Below are 15,565 nucleotides of genomic sequence, written 5' to 3' on the forward strand. Positions count from 1 at the left end.
GAAAAGACAAAAAAAAAAAGGACAAAAGATATGAACAGACTTTTCTCTAGAGAAGATATATGAATAGCCAGTAGGCCGGTAAGTATATGAAAATGTGCTCAACATCCATAATTAAAACCACAACGAGATAGCACTTTACACCCACAAAACCAGCCATAGTTGAAAGACACACACGAACAAGTGGTGGTGAGAATGAGGAGAAATCGGAACCTTCGACTGCTGGTGGGAATGTCGGGTGATGCAGGCTCTTTGGAAAACAGATTGGCAATTCCTCAACAAATTAAACATAGAGTTACCACATGACTTAGCAGTTATACTTCTAGGTATGGATCTGAGAGACCTGAAAATATATGAGCCCACGCAGACTTGTACCCAAATGTCTGGAGAAGAATTACCCATAATAGCCAAAAATTAGAAACTCGAGTGTCCATCAATTGATGGATGGATAAACAAAACGTGGTTTATCTGAGTTCCTGTGGTGGCTCAATGGATTAAGTCACTGGCATCCACGAGGATGTGGATTTGATCCCTGGCCTCACTTGGTGGGGGTCAAAGATCTGGTGTTGCCGTGAGCTATGGAGTAGGTCACAGAAGTGGCTCGGATTCCCCATGGCTATGGCTGTGGTGTAGGCCAGGAGCTGCAGCTCCAATTCCACCCCTAGCCTGGAAACTTCCTTATGCCACAGGCAAGAACCTAAAAAGCAATAAGTATGGTTTATCCATACAATGTAATATTACTGAGAGATAAAGAGCAATGAGGTACTGCCACATATTAACATGGATCAACTTTGAAAACATGATGCTGAATGAAAGAAACTAGACACAAAAGCCACATATCCTAGGATTCCTTTTATAGGAAACGTCCAGGTTAGACAAGTCCACACAGACAGAAAGCAATGAGTGGCTGCCTTGGCTGGGTGTGGGGGGCTGCAGGGGGGCAGTACTGAGGAAGACTGCTCCTGGGGGCAGGGTTTCCTTTTGATATGGTGAAAACTGTTCTCAAATTAGATAGCGGTGGTGGTTGCACAACTCAATATATTAAAAACCACTGACGTGTATAGTCTAAAAGGGTAAGGTTTTTCCCATTTTTTAAGGTTTCGTTGAAGTAGTTTATGATTTTTGTTTTTTTCCATTATAGCTGGTTTACAGTTTTCTGTCAGTTTCTACTGTACAGCAAGATGACCCAGTCCTAACATATGCATATGTCTTTCTCACCTTATCCTCCATCCTGTTCCCTCACAAGTGACTAGACATAGTTCCCTGCGCTAAACAGAAGCATCTCATTGCCTATCCACTCCAAATGCAATAGTTTGCATTTCTTAACCCCAGACTCCCAGTCCATCCCACTCCCTCCCCCTTGGGGACCACAAATCTGTTCTCCAAGTCCATGAGTTTCTCTTCTGTGGAAAAGTTCATTTGTGCCATATATTAAATTCCAGATATAAGTGATACCATACGGTATTTGTCTTTCTCTTTCTGAATGAAGTATAGTTGATTTACATGTTGTGATCATTTCTGTACAACAAAGTGATTCAGTTATATACATATACACATCCACTCTAAAAGGATAAGTTTCACAGTGTGTGAATTCTCTCTCAGTAAAGCTGTTAAAAAATTATAGTAAAGTTGGACCCTCTTACTAACTTTATGGGTGGCAATTAACTTCAGATATTTCAAGGATTTAAATAAAACAACTAAATACTAGAATATTTATAATTAATAAAATATAAGTTTGAGAAAGGATTTCCTAAACATGATGATCTAAGAAGAAATTATCAAGTAAAAATTATTTGATTACCTAAAATTTTAAAACCATACTTCAAAAATTTTACAAAGAGCAAAAGACAAAAGAAAAATATGTGCAGAATAAATGGTTTTTAAGAGTATATTTATCATCCAACTCTTCCAGGTCAAATGGCCAATAAACATTAAAATGCTAAAATTAAATCCAAGATATGCAAATTAAAATAGCAGTTTGAAAATTGTGGTTATTCAGTTGGCAAATATCAAAAGAAAGGTAGCGCCAGTAATTTTTATGATGAAGGAAACTCTTAGCCACTACTAACAGGCATGTTAATTGGTATAATATTTCTGAGGGCAGTTTGACAGTAAACATCAAATTTGCTTAAAACTTTTGACCCAGCAGTTTCATTGGAAGGAATTTGTCTGAGAGATAGATTTGCCCAAAGATCAAGCTACATGATTCATGGTTTTAAATATTCATTCAAGCTACATGGTTTCAATATTTTACAAAATTAAAATATTTACATGTCTATCAGCAGTTTAAGTTATAATGCATCCTTAAATTAAAAATAAGGCCATCTTCAGCGGTGTACATAGAGATCAACTGTCAATTGATTTAAAAAGGCAGGTCACAGGAGTTCCCGTCGTGGCGCAGTGGTTAACGAATCCAACTAAGAACCATGAGGTTGCGGTTCGATCCCTGGCCTTGCTCAGCGGGTTAAGGATCCGGCATTGCCGTGAGCTGTGGTGTAGGTTGCAGACGTGGCTTGGGTTGTGGCTCTAGCGTAGGCCAGCAGCAAAAACTTGGATTCGACCCCTAGCCTGGGACCTCCATATGCCGCGGGAGCGGCCCAAGAAAAAGCAAAAAAAAAAAAAAAAAAAGGCAGGTCACAGAACAATATATACTATAGGATCTTTTTCTGCCACAAACATAGCATGAGGAAGTTCCTGGGCTAAGGATCAAACATGAACCAGAGCAGTAACCCAAGCCACAGCAGTGACAACACTGAGTCCTTAACCACTAGCCACTGGGGAACTCCTTTTTGGCTTTTCTAATATACAAATCCTCCCCCCAAAAGGCTAAGAGGACATACATCCACCTTTTTTATTTTTCTTTTCACAACTGCACCTGCAGCTTATAGAAGTTCCCAGGGTCAGGGATCAAATCCAAGCTGCAGCTGCAGGCCTACACCACATTCACAGAAACACCAGATCTGAGCCAGATCCTTAACCCACTGAACAAGGCCAGGGATCGAACCTGCATCCTTACAGACATAAAGTCTGGTCCTTAACCCACTGAGCCACAATGGGAACTCCCACACCCAACTATTAATAACTACTTCTGAATGGTGAGATTTTGAGAACTTTAACATTTTCTTCTGTTTGTTTACCTAATTTTCCTATAATGAACATGTGTTGCTTTTGCAATAAAAAAGGAAGTTACTTTTAAAACTTTTTAATAAAGTAGAAAAATACATATCATGTGGAAAAATATTCACGGTATATTTGCTATAAAATATGTTCAGCCTGGTCATATTTTTTTAATCTCAGAAAGACATTTATTTTTATAGTTACATTAATAGTCATTGTGGGAGTTCCCGTTGTGGCTCAGTGGTTGACGAATCCTACTAGGAACCATGAGGTTGCAGGTTTGATCCCTGGCCTTGCTCAGTGGGTTAGGGATCCAGCGTTACCGTGAGCTGTGGTGTGGGTTACAGACACAGCTCGGATCCCGCATTGCTGTGGCTCTGGCGTAGGCCGGGGCTACAGCTCCAATTAGACCCCTAGCCTAGGAATCTCCATATGCCGCAGGAACGGCCCAAGAAATGGCAAAAAGACAAAAAAAAAAAAAAAGTCATTGTATATAACTACAAATTATAGCAAGTCCAAAAACATACACACATCAACACCCTTCTACAGCTTTAAAAAGGTATAGACGATGTGTTACCCACTGGTTTGATCACATTCTATAAAGGAAATATTTATACACATGCACAGAAAAAAAGAAAGATTGCAAGTAGTGGTTATCTCTGGGTAGTAGAATTATGTGATTTTAAAAAATTATTTGTGTAAATTTTCTAAAATGAACATGTATATTTCCTAAAATGAAAAAAATAAAGGTAAAGGAAACCAAAGGCTCAGTGGTCTGTACATTCGTATGTATATCATACTCGATGCCTGGATACTGTTAGGGATATCTGAAATACCGGTATAAACTCTTGTAACACAGCCTTCCAAAGTATCACATAAACTCCAGTAAAAACTTCAGCTTGGGGAGTTCCCGTCTGGCGCAGTGGTTAACGAATCCGACTAGGAACCATGAGGTTGCGGGTTCGGTCCCTGCCCTTGCTCAGTGGGTTAACGATCCAGCGTTGCTGTGAGCTGTGGTGTAGGTTGCAGATGCGGCTCAGATCCCGCGTTGCTGTGGCTCTGGCATAGGCCGGCGGCTACAGCTCCGATTCAACCCCTAGCCTGGGAACCTCCATATGCCGCAGAGCAGCCCCAGAAATAGCAAAAAAAAAAAAAAAAGACAAAAAAAAAAACAAAAAAAACTTCAGCTTGGTACTCCCATTATTATTATTATTTTTAGGGCTGCACCTGCAGCATATGGAGGTTCCCAGGCTAGGGGTCCAACAGGAGCTACAGCTGCCAGCCCATGCCACAGCCACAGCCACGCCAGATCCAAGCCTCGTCTGTGACCTACACCACAGCTCACGGCAACACTAGATTCTCACTCCACTGAGCGACTCCAGGGATCAAACCCACAACCTCATGGTTCCTAGTGGATTGTTTCCGCTGTACCATGACAGGAACTCCTGGTACTCCCATTACACGTACCCACTCCGATAATATATACATTGAACCTATTTACAGGGCTGTGCAAGTTAATGATTTACTTTGAAGGGAGAACAAAATCATTCTGCAGCTTAGCAGGAAAAGGATATCCTCTCTGGAGCTTGAAAGGAAACTGGAGTGGATAATATATAAAAAAACATATTCGTGGCGAGATAAGAAGAAACCCATCTGAGGTCCAAGGGTCTTTGACGCATCAATTCAAAAAAGATTCCACCAGGGCCTCGGGCGTTTGGGGAGAATGACTACCTACGAAAAATAAAACGAGTAGGTTCCTTTAACAAGTGAGCCCAAGACACAAGCAGCTCAGGCCATGACAGTCTTCTCTCTGTGCTTATCTACCTGGGCAAGGCCACACAGACCTAACAGGTGACATGGTTTGGAAAAACAGGTTGGTGGCTGTCAGGCCCACAGGTAGCGCCCACTCTGTGGATACCAGCTAACGCGTACTGGGCAGAGAGCACAGGCCAGGCACAGTTGTAATGCCTTAAAGGTCCGTTTAACTCATGTTATCTACAAAGCCATCCTGTGAAGTGAAAACTTCAGTTATCCCCATTTGACAGATGAAGACAGCGAGGCAATTTGTTCCAGCTTGTTGAGTTTTTTAGCCAAGCCTGGACTCCATGAGTGTGGCTCCAGCTCCCTCATCCAGATGTACAGTAAAGTATCCAGAATAACTCCACTGAGGGTTGGGCCCATCTGAGTTGCCCCTACAAGGTGTTGGTTTGCACGTCCTAAACCAAGAATGTTAACACTGTCCTAAGAATTTGACAGATAAGAATTCAGTTCTTCTCCATTGTAAGCCTGGAAGTATTACTATTATCCATCCCCATTTTACAGATGGGGAGACTGAATTTCAGAAAGCTTAACTAACCTGCCCAAAGTCACAGCGCTAGTGAACAGCAGAGCCAAGATTCAAACCCAGGCATTCTGGGCTAGAGCCTGTGCTTCTAATCCGTGTTATAGGATGTACTTGGGTGAAATGTGTCAGACGTTTGTTTGTTCTATGCCAGGTGTCATTTTAAGTGTTTTTCTCTCTTTTTTTTTTTTTTTTTTTTTTTTTTTGTCTTTTCCAGGGCCGTACCTGGGGCATATGGAGGTTCCCAGGCTAGGGGTCGAATAGGAGCTATAGATGCTGGCCTGCGCAATAGACACAGCCACAGCCATTCAGGATCCAAGCTGCATCTGCGACCTACACCACAGCTCACAGCAATGCTGGATTCTTAATCCACTGATTGAGGCCAGGGATTGAACCCACAACCTCATGGTTCCTAGTCAGGTTCATTAACCACTGCGCCATGATGGGAACTCCTCTTTGTTTTTGTTTTTTTTTCTTTTTTAATGGTCAAACACACAGCATGTGGAAGTTCCTGGGCCAGGATTGAATCTGAGCCACAGCTGCGCCTAAGCATGTACCGCTGCATGAGGCTTGGGCTCAAACCCTCACCTTCTCAGCAACCAGAATCCCTACAATGAGATGCTTCACACACTGTGCCACAGCGGGAACATTTTAAGCATTTTAATTCAATCTTCTTATTTGAAATATCCCAAACACACTATCAGAAAGGCCCCAGCAAGTAGCTAGTATTTTAACTTGACAACAGGTTCTTTGTTAAAATTGTCCAAGAGCACAGAGCAGACTAGTTCACAGAGGGCGTTTTGTAATCAGAATGACCAGGGTTCGAACACTGGCTCTAAGATTTACTTAGCTCTGCTCTCTTTGTATCCCTAATTTCCTCCCCTTCTTCATTGTCCATCTGTCCACCAAAAGGCTTGGAGGAGACTGAAATGGACGTCAGGCCATCCCCAGAAGGATGAAAGCCACTGAAACCCCCTCGTTCAGTGGGGAGACATGTGCTGCAGGTGGCAGGGCTGGGAGGCCAAGGGCATGAGGCTCAGTGGTCCCCAGACTGGCAGCATCAGCATCACCTGGGAGCTTGTTAGAACTACATACCCTCCAGCCCTGCGCTGGACCTGCTGACCCAGCAGCCCTGGGGTAAGGCCTGGAGTGCTTTACAAGGACCACAGGCCCACGGGATGTACTTTATTTTTTTATTGCTTTTGTCGTTTTAGGGCCACACCCATGGCATACGGAAGTTCCCAGGCTAGGGCTTGAATCAAAGCCGTAGCCGCCAGCCTATACTACAGCAATGCAGGATCTGAGCCGTGTCTGCGACCTACCACACAGCTCATGGCAACGCCAGTCCTTAACCCACTGAGGAGGCCAAGGATTGAACACACGTCCTGGGTTCTTAACCTGCTGAGCCACAATGGGAACTCCCACAAGATACACTTTATTACTCAATCAATAGTATTACATTTATAGTTGTCCAACCATCATCACGACCTAATTTTATTACAAAGACACCTTTAAAGTTTGGAAGCCACAGCCCTGGAAGACCTGGGCGAGGTGCCCACCTCAGGGGGTGACGTGGATGATCAGTAACTTGTGACTGAGGATAACACAGTGGCTTCACTCCCGTAATGAGTCGGAGCAAATTCAAAGCTGGCCCTGTGTTAGCATCACTGCCTCACGCATTCTGATTGCACAGAACTAGGTGACCTTACAGAAGCAACTGGAAGGGCCAGTTCCCCAGTGACCAGGGAGAAAGGCAAGCGTGGAGGAAAGTTCAGACCCAGCCCCTCTTTTTTGGCTGCTGGATGGAGGCCCCTAGAGGCCGGCACCGACCCCAGAACTCTGTCTTAGCCAAATCCGTCTCAGCGGCTGAGCTCCCCTCCCTTTGCATGGTAGCCCTAGAGAGTCACGGAACTTCGTCCTCAGCCTTGACCAGCCCTCCCTCCCTCCAGGATGACCCTAAGCCCCACAAACACAGCAGGACCACCTGGAGAAGAAATCCAAACCACCAATCCCAAAACACATGCTGCAAACCAACAGCTCTTACCAGCCACACAGTGCAGAGGCCCTGTACCAGGAAAGGGGCCCACCTGCAAGTGCCTAACACACGGTCACTGCTTTCAGGGGGTAGATGAGGCGACAGGACATGAACCCAGAGCAATTCCAGAGGCAGAACAAGCTCCAACGACTCCGTATCCTCAGTTCTTCTCAATGCCAATAGGGAATACTTAGAAAACAATTCCAGAAAGTTCCAAAAAGCACAACTTGACTTTGCCCGTACCTGGGCCATTTACACTGTACTAGTTGTTCCAAGTAATCCAGAGATGATTGAAAGTGTGCAGGAGGACATGGAGAGGTTGTATGCAAACACTATGCCATTTTATGTTACAGAACTTGAGCATCTGAGGATTTTGTTTCTGTTTTATTCATAAAACGTTAATGTTATCACCATTCCTTTGGCCATAGAGTGCTCCGGCATGATGTGGGACCTCAGTTCCCAGACCAGGGACTGACCCTGGGCCGCAGTGGGGAAAGTGTCAAGTTCAAACCACTAGATCACCAGGGAACTTCCCCATCTGAGGATTTTGGAACAAATCCCCTGCAAATACTCAGAGCCAAGTGTATAGAAAGAGGCATGAGAGGAGAGGAAGTTTGCAGCCAAGTGGTCCAACACCCTGGAAACAAGAATAACGAATTCCGCATTGATCCTACAGGCCAGGCTTCCCCCAAGCGTAAATCTATTTCTCCGGATATTCTCCTGGTAGAATTCTCACAGATGTCATGGGACTAAATGGGCTTTAGTACCAACTTCAGTGGGAGGAGGGGCGCCCCACACCAACAAGCAATTCTCAGGACCCCAGCTGGTCCTACAGTTCAGCTCAGTTGTGACACCATCTTCCCGAGACATCATGCGAGTCCACAGATCTGGGGCTCAGTCCTACAAAACCGCCCCCTCCCCCACTCGGACCCCAGGCTCACGTCCATATTGTCACCTGTGCTTCTGACCATCTGGCTATAAATCGGAGGTTGCCACAAACTTCTCAGGTTCAAGGAACTTGCTAGAGCAGCTCACAGAACTCAGAGAAACATTTTACTCACCGGATCATCAGTTTACCACGACAGGATGTATCTTGGGAAGAGCCGGACGGAAGAGACGCGTGAGGCAAGGCACAGGGAAGGGGCGAGGAGCTCCCATGCTCTTTCTAGGCACCACTGTCCCAACACCTCTGTGTGTTCGCCACCACAGAGTCCTCTGAAGCCCACCCTCTTGCTTTTTTTAAAATGGGGGCTTCCTTACTCAGGTGTGATTGATTGAATCATTGGCCATTGGCAATCAACCTCTAGCCCCTCTCCCTTAGGTTGGAGGGGCGGGACTCAAAGTTCCAACCTCTAATCATAGGGTGGGCTCCATAGCTACCAACCCCCATCCTTAAGTGCATCCAAAAGTCACATTATCCACATAACAAGAGACACCTTGGAGGCTCTGACCGCTTGGAAATTCCAAGGGGTGGGGGAGCTCTCTGCCAGAAAAAAGACCATGTGCACAGTTCTTAGTATAATTCACAATATTATGGGACAAAAACGTCTTGCAATCATATAGAATCTCACATATTCGGGGTTGGACAGTTTCCCAAGTAGCTTACCGGCAGGATCTCTTTGACGGTGAATCTCTGGAGGCGGAGGCTCTAGGCTGCGTTTTCCAGACATTTCCCTAGGGAACCCCTTCCCCAGGACTAGTGTACTCCAAGTAACAACCTCAATGTGTAGATTCAGTTAGTGGGTTTGTTCCTGTTGTGCTCGCCTCCGCAGCCTGTTGAGAATATGTCTTCAGAGGTCTCCTTACAGCTCCTCTGAAGTGGAATCACTGTCCCAGGTGAGTCTAATGTATAATCGAGCTTGGGAACAATTGGTTTCCATCGATGCAGCTGAGTTCTGGGGGGCCAGTGATGACGGGAAGCGGCAGAAGGGAGGAAGAAAGAACAGACAAGACCGTATGACTTAGATATGGAGGCAGTGAGGGAATATGAGGACATTGAGGGGATGTGGGGGCAGTGAGGGGACCTGGGGACAATGAGGGGATGCGAGGGCAGTGAAGGAATTCGGAAGCACTGAGAGGGAACAGAGGTACAAACAGTCAGGAACAGAACTTGAAGGAAAACCTCACTTTATTTTAGAAACAACCTATGCTTGTGGAGCGGCTCAGAGTTCACAAAGTATCTTCCAAAAGAGCAGCTCTGGGAGTTCCAACCATGGCTAAGCGGAAACGAATCAACTAGCATCCATAAGGACACAGGTTTGACCCCTGGCCCTGCTCAGTGGGTTAAGGATCCAGCAATGCCATGAGCTGCAGTGTAGATCTCAGACGCTCGGATCTGGCGTTGCTGGGAAGTTCCATATGCTGCAGGTGTGGCCCTAAAAAAAAAAAAAAAAAAAAAAAAAAAAAAAAAAAAAAAGATAAAAAAACGCTCTTTCTCACAATCCCATGAGGTGGGTAGAGAGATTATACCCATTTTTCTTGGTTTAAGGAAACCAAGACCAAGTGAAGTGGACAGGTGCTGGTGTGAGCCACCCCGTCTCCCTCCTGACTTACCTGCCCTAAGTTAGCGGGAGTAGGTTTCCATGGCTGCTAAGCAGCTCGACTTGAATGAGGAAGCTTAAGCATGGGCATGAAGTTCCATCTCAAGGACAATGAAAATTAAAATGAGTTCGCTTTTAGTCTTAGGGTAACGTCAGTGATGGAACATCCAAGTGGGAACTTCATGTGGGCGTTTGGAGATGCCCGACTAGTATCTGGGCCAGAGGTCGAGGTAGAAATATGGATTTAGGGATTCCACTGAAATCATGGATATTAATGAAATAGCTTGTAACATAGGTCAGGTTGTGAGAGCAAGCACTGAAAGTACTCTGGTGATCCAAATGAACAGATTCATTTGAAAAATCCCAAGAGCCTTGGAACGAGAAGGAACACGACTTGGCAGAGGAATGTGGAAAGGCAAGACTTTTGAGAAGACTTAGAGATGGACGCCACCTATGTTTAAGAGGCCATTTCTTAATACAGAAAGGAAAAGCAACAGTAATATGAAAACATAATGATCACTCAACAGTGTGTACTGTAAGGTCCCCTTTTATTTTCTTTAAAGGTACACTTTTGCATCAGTCTGGGAGGATCTACATCCAAGCATTTGCAGCGATTATCTCTGGATGCTGCAATGACAATTTTTGTTTCCTTGTTTTCGTATTTTCTACATTAAGCAGCCACTGATTTTCTTTCCAGATAAAATTTATAAACCATAACATGCACGATTTTACAGGGTACAATTCAGTGCTTTTTAAAATATTCACAAAGTTGTATGACCATCATCACTAACTCCAAAGAATGTCCATCTGTCCAAAAAGAAACTCTGGACCCAGCAGCAGTCACTCCCTTCCCCCCACCCCACCCTCCACCCACCATTTCTGCCCTCCCTCCCAGCCCCAAGCAAGCACTGATTACCCTTTGTCTGTACAGATTTGTTTATTCTGGATGTTTCCAATGAATGGAATCATGCAGCAGGTAGCCTTTTGTGACTGGTTTCTTTGCATTAGCATCATGTTTTCAAGCTTTATCCATGTCGTAGCCCATGTCAGTCCCTCATAGTTGCTTGTTGCCAAATAAAATTCCATGGCATGGCTGTTCCGCATTTGGTTTATCCATTTCTTAGTAGATAGACACTTGAGCTGTATCTTTCCACCTTTTGGCTGTGGTGAATAATCCTGCAGTGAATGTTTATGAACACGTTTTTGAATGGATGCGTATTTTGTACGGACACATATATACCTATGAATGGAACTGCTGGGCCAGATCTACGTGGGCCACATCTCTTTACAACTTTTGAGGAGCCACCAAAGAGTTTCCAAAAGGTCTGCACCCTTTTACATGCCCACCAGCAACGTGGGAGGGTTCTGGTTTCTCCCCGGGCTCCCTAATACCTATTAACTTGGTAACATTATTCTTTTCTGTATTTTTAGGGCCACATCCACAGCACACGGAAGTTCCCAGGCTAGGTGTCAAATCAGAGTTATAGCTGCTGGCCCGGATCCCACAGCCACTGCCACGTGGGATCCGAGCCACGTCTGCGACCTACACCACAGCTCATGGCAACACCGGATCCTTAACCCACTGAGCGAGGCCAGGAATCGAACCTGCATCCTCATGGACACTTATCAGGTGCGCTAACAACAGGAACTGTGGTAACATCTCTTTTAGAAAGGATGAAGAACACGCGTGCTAAGGGATGGAACCCATGCCACAGAAGTGACAATACCAAATCCTTTAACTGCTAGGCCATCAGAGAACTCCAAGACTTTTTTTCTCTCTACATATTGAATCCTTTTTTGTGATTTTTTCCTCAGATGAAGGATAAAGCATTCAAAGATTCTCTATAATAATAATAACAACAACAATAATAAATAAGCTGGCATTTCTTGGCTTCTCATTTGGCCTCTGGGAGGGTTAATGTAGAACCTCCGTGCATGCATTAGCCCACTGAATATTTACAGAAAACCCTGGTTTGGAACCCATCCTAGGGATGAGGATAGTGAAGTTCAGAGGTGACTTGAGCATCACGCCACTGCCCCAAAGCCCAAATTCTTAACCATCCATCGTGACATCTAAAATCCGGCCTCTCCCTTCCGCTGAGCGTTTCTGGCTATTCATTTACATATTTTCCCAGGGTGGGGGGCAGATCTTTCTTGAGATGATTTTTCACAAGTAAGTCAGGTACAATCTATCAAACTCGGAATGCTAACAAATTCTGCAGATGCAAAGAATCTCCTATAGCGTCTGTATAAATAAGCTGATGCAGGGGTGTAAACGTTAATTCAATGCTCTTTTAAAAAATGAACAACCTTGTTTTTCTGAGTTGATGTGATATTTCTTCTCTCCTTCTGGCTCTTTTATTGGCTCGCTGGTGCCAATAAGAACGGGTTCTAAAACTGATTAGCCCCGAGAAAGACTTTGTAATCAAATAAATCTGAAGTTAGCCACGCTTTCCATTTTCTTGAGAAGCGAGATATTTTTTTTTTCCCCAGCCGTGCCCTGTTTCCCAAAGAAAGCGTCGTAGCTTTTGTGTTCGAAAACACGACCTTCGCTTCTGTGACTGCATATGACTGCAGAACCAATGCTGTTTGTAACTGGCCGATTTCAGCTCCTGAGATAGACTCGTGGAGGAAGAGGTATGAGGTATGTGAACAAGATCTGAAGAAAGCCTATTATTAGATCTCAAAGAGAATCAATAGAATCTAATGTAGTTTTCCTTGCACTGCATCAATAAGGCAATGTTGTTAGGAGGGTATTACGATCCTGTCTTCTCTTGTTGGTTTGAAAGCCTGTTTTCTGGTGCTGGTGGCTGATCTGCCTCGAGTCCCCTATCCTCACGATGATGGTAGGGGTGGTTCGTAATGCGTCATCGCTGCATCCATAACTTAAGGCTCACAACACCTAGGAGATAAATAAATGTTATTATTATTATTTATTTGTTTGGCTTTTTAGGGCCGCACCTGCAGCATATGGAAGTTCCCAGATAAGGGGTCAAATATGAGCTACAGCTGCCAGCCACAGCCACTCAGGATCTGAGCTGCCTCTGCGACCTACACCACAGCTCATGGCAATGCCAGATCCCTGACCCACTGAGAAAGGCCAGGGATCGAACCCTCATCCTCATGGATACTAGTTGGATTCGTTTCCACTGTGCCACAATGGGAACTCCTTTTATCTGTGCTTTATAAATAAATTTTAACCTGGAAAGAGTACATGGCCTAAGTCACACATTCAGCTACGGAAGGTCCATGCACAATTCTAGGCTAAAATTTGATCGGCTTTAAAGTCAGGAGGAATCTGGGAAACCAAGGCTCACCCCTTATTTCTCTGCTGGTAAAACTGAGGCCAGCTGAGTAGAGGGATGTGACGGGCTGAATTGGCCCTGGAACGTATATGTTGACGCCCTAAACCCCCAGGACCTCAGCATGTGACTGTATCTGGAGACCGTGCCTTTAAAGAGGTAATTAGGAATTCCCGTCATGGCACAGTGGTTAACGAATCCGACTAGGAATCACAAGGTTGCGGGTTGGATCCCTGGCCTTGCTCAGTGGGTTAAGAATCCAGTGTTGCCGCGAGCTCTGGTGTAGGTCACAGACGCGGCTCAGATCCCTCGTTGCTGTGGCTCTGGCGTAGGCCGGTGGCTACAGCTCTGATTAGACCCCTAGCCTGGGAACCTCCACATGCCCCAGGATCAGCCCTAGATAAGGCAAAAAGACAAAAAAAAAAAAAAAAAAAGAGGTAATTAAAGTGACATGATTCCGGTGGGCTCTAATCCATTATGACTGGTGTCCTTACAAGAAGGGGAAATTTGGACACAGACACGCACAGAGGGAAGACAATGCAAAGACACAGGGAGAAGACTCCCCCCATAGGTCAAGGAGAGAGCCTGGAACCCACCCTCCCGCATCACCCTCAGAAGGAACCCTGCCCACCCCTTGTCCTCACTTTCTAGCCACCAGAACCCTGAGACACATGTCTGTTGTTTAAGCTGTCCAGCCCTTGCCACTTTAACAGCAGCCTGAGCAAAAGAATACAGACGCCTCTGCTGACGCTGCATCCATGAGTCAGGGGCCCCAGGTCTCCAGACATTCATCCTGATGCCCCAAGACCGTGCCTTTGAGGATTTCTGAGCGAAACACAGAAACCACAGACACCTCAGCTGCTGGTAATCTCAGATACCATGGAGTCTGTCTCCTCTTCCTTCAGGGCGTGGTCCCGTAGCAAGGTGTTTTTTTTTTTTTTTTTTAATATTTAGGGCCGCACCCAGGGCCTATGGAAGTTCCCAGGCTAGGGGTCAATTCGGAGCTGCAGCTGCCGGCCTACGCCACAGCCAGAGGGGATCCAATTTGCATTTGCGACCTGTGGCGCAGCTGGTGGCAACGCTGGATCCTTAACCCACTGAGTGAGGCCAAGGATTGAACCTGAAACCTCAGGGGTACTAGTCAGGTTCTTAACGCACTGAGCCACAATGGGAACTCCTCCACTGCTCTCTAACAAGCACAGGCTGGTCATCTGCTGACTCAGGGCCACCACAGAACAAGTAAGAGGAGGAAGAGGGCTCAGCCCCAGGTCCCTGTGATACCAAAGCCCCCCCTCCTCCACGGGACCTCCGGCTCTAGGGGGTGTGGCCTCTGGGATGCCCAGGCAGTGAGGAAAGGCAGGACCCTGGATCCAGTGAGGGGTGTGGCAGACAGAGCCTGAGGGACGCTTGGTGGAGGAGGAGGGTCCGAGACCTGAGAACCAGTGCCTCAGCTGGCAGCCACAGGAGGCAGAACAGGGGCAGCTGCTGGGGGTGCCCAGGGTGAGCCCACCCTGAAGTGGGGAGGGCATCGGTTGGGTCAGGACAGCCCAGTGGCTTGGGACTGGATACTTACTGGGGCTGAGGACGCTGACAGGTCAGTCCTACCCCAAATGCCAGTAGTATCCTCTGAAGAGTCACCAGCCGCTTCGGCCAGCTTCTCCTTTTGCTTCTGACCCCTCACTGCTGTCTTGACATTGGCCCAGAGGACACTGTCCTGCGCTTCTGGGCCCACAGCCTGCTTTCAGGCTGCGGGAGAAGCGAGGCTTTCAGAAACCCGTGACCAGCCCTCTCTGCGCTCGGGGCTTTTAATCTTCTTAATTGAAATTGATTGGCCTCTTGGGAGACAGGGCTGCATTGGCCCTGAGCTCCAGCACGTGATCCACTCCTGCTTCGTTCTTGTAAAGACCCATCCACGCACCAGGGCATCTAATCTTCCCCCAAATCCCGGGCCCCTGTTCCTGACCAGGAGCAAAATCAGAAGCAGGCCCGCTTAACAAAACAGCTCAGGAAATAAAAGCACCAGATAAAAATAAGGGGAGAATATTCCTGTCCCATTGTGGCCTAGCATTATAAAAAGGCCAGTCAAAACCCCATTACCCAGGAAAGATGTAATCACAGGGGGAGCGCGGGCCTTCTGCAGCTCGCAAGATAAATAGGCTGGGCTGGAGCCACTCAAAGAGCCGGCTGCGGGGAAGATAAAAAGGGAAGAAGAGCGAAAGCCCGTCTAAAGTTA

General features: G+C 46.0%; 1 long non-coding RNA gene across 1 annotated transcript in view; it reads right to left on the minus strand.

The window, feature by feature from the left end:
* The window catches only part of LOC110255692, a 75,755-nt gene continuing 71,778 nt past the window's right edge, over nucleotides 11,589-15,565 (minus strand). The window contains exon 4 of the long non-coding RNA XR_002336355.1: nucleotides 11,589-12,932. This is a non-coding gene — a long non-coding RNA (uncharacterized LOC110255692). The remainder of the gene's footprint in view (nucleotides 12,933-15,565) is intronic.

Source organism: Sus scrofa, chromosome 10 (assembly GCF_000003025.6).
Source record: "Sus scrofa isolate TJ Tabasco breed Duroc chromosome 10, Sscrofa11.1, whole genome shotgun sequence".
NCBI classification, from domain to species: Eukaryota; Metazoa; Chordata; class Mammalia; order Artiodactyla; family Suidae; genus Sus; species Sus scrofa.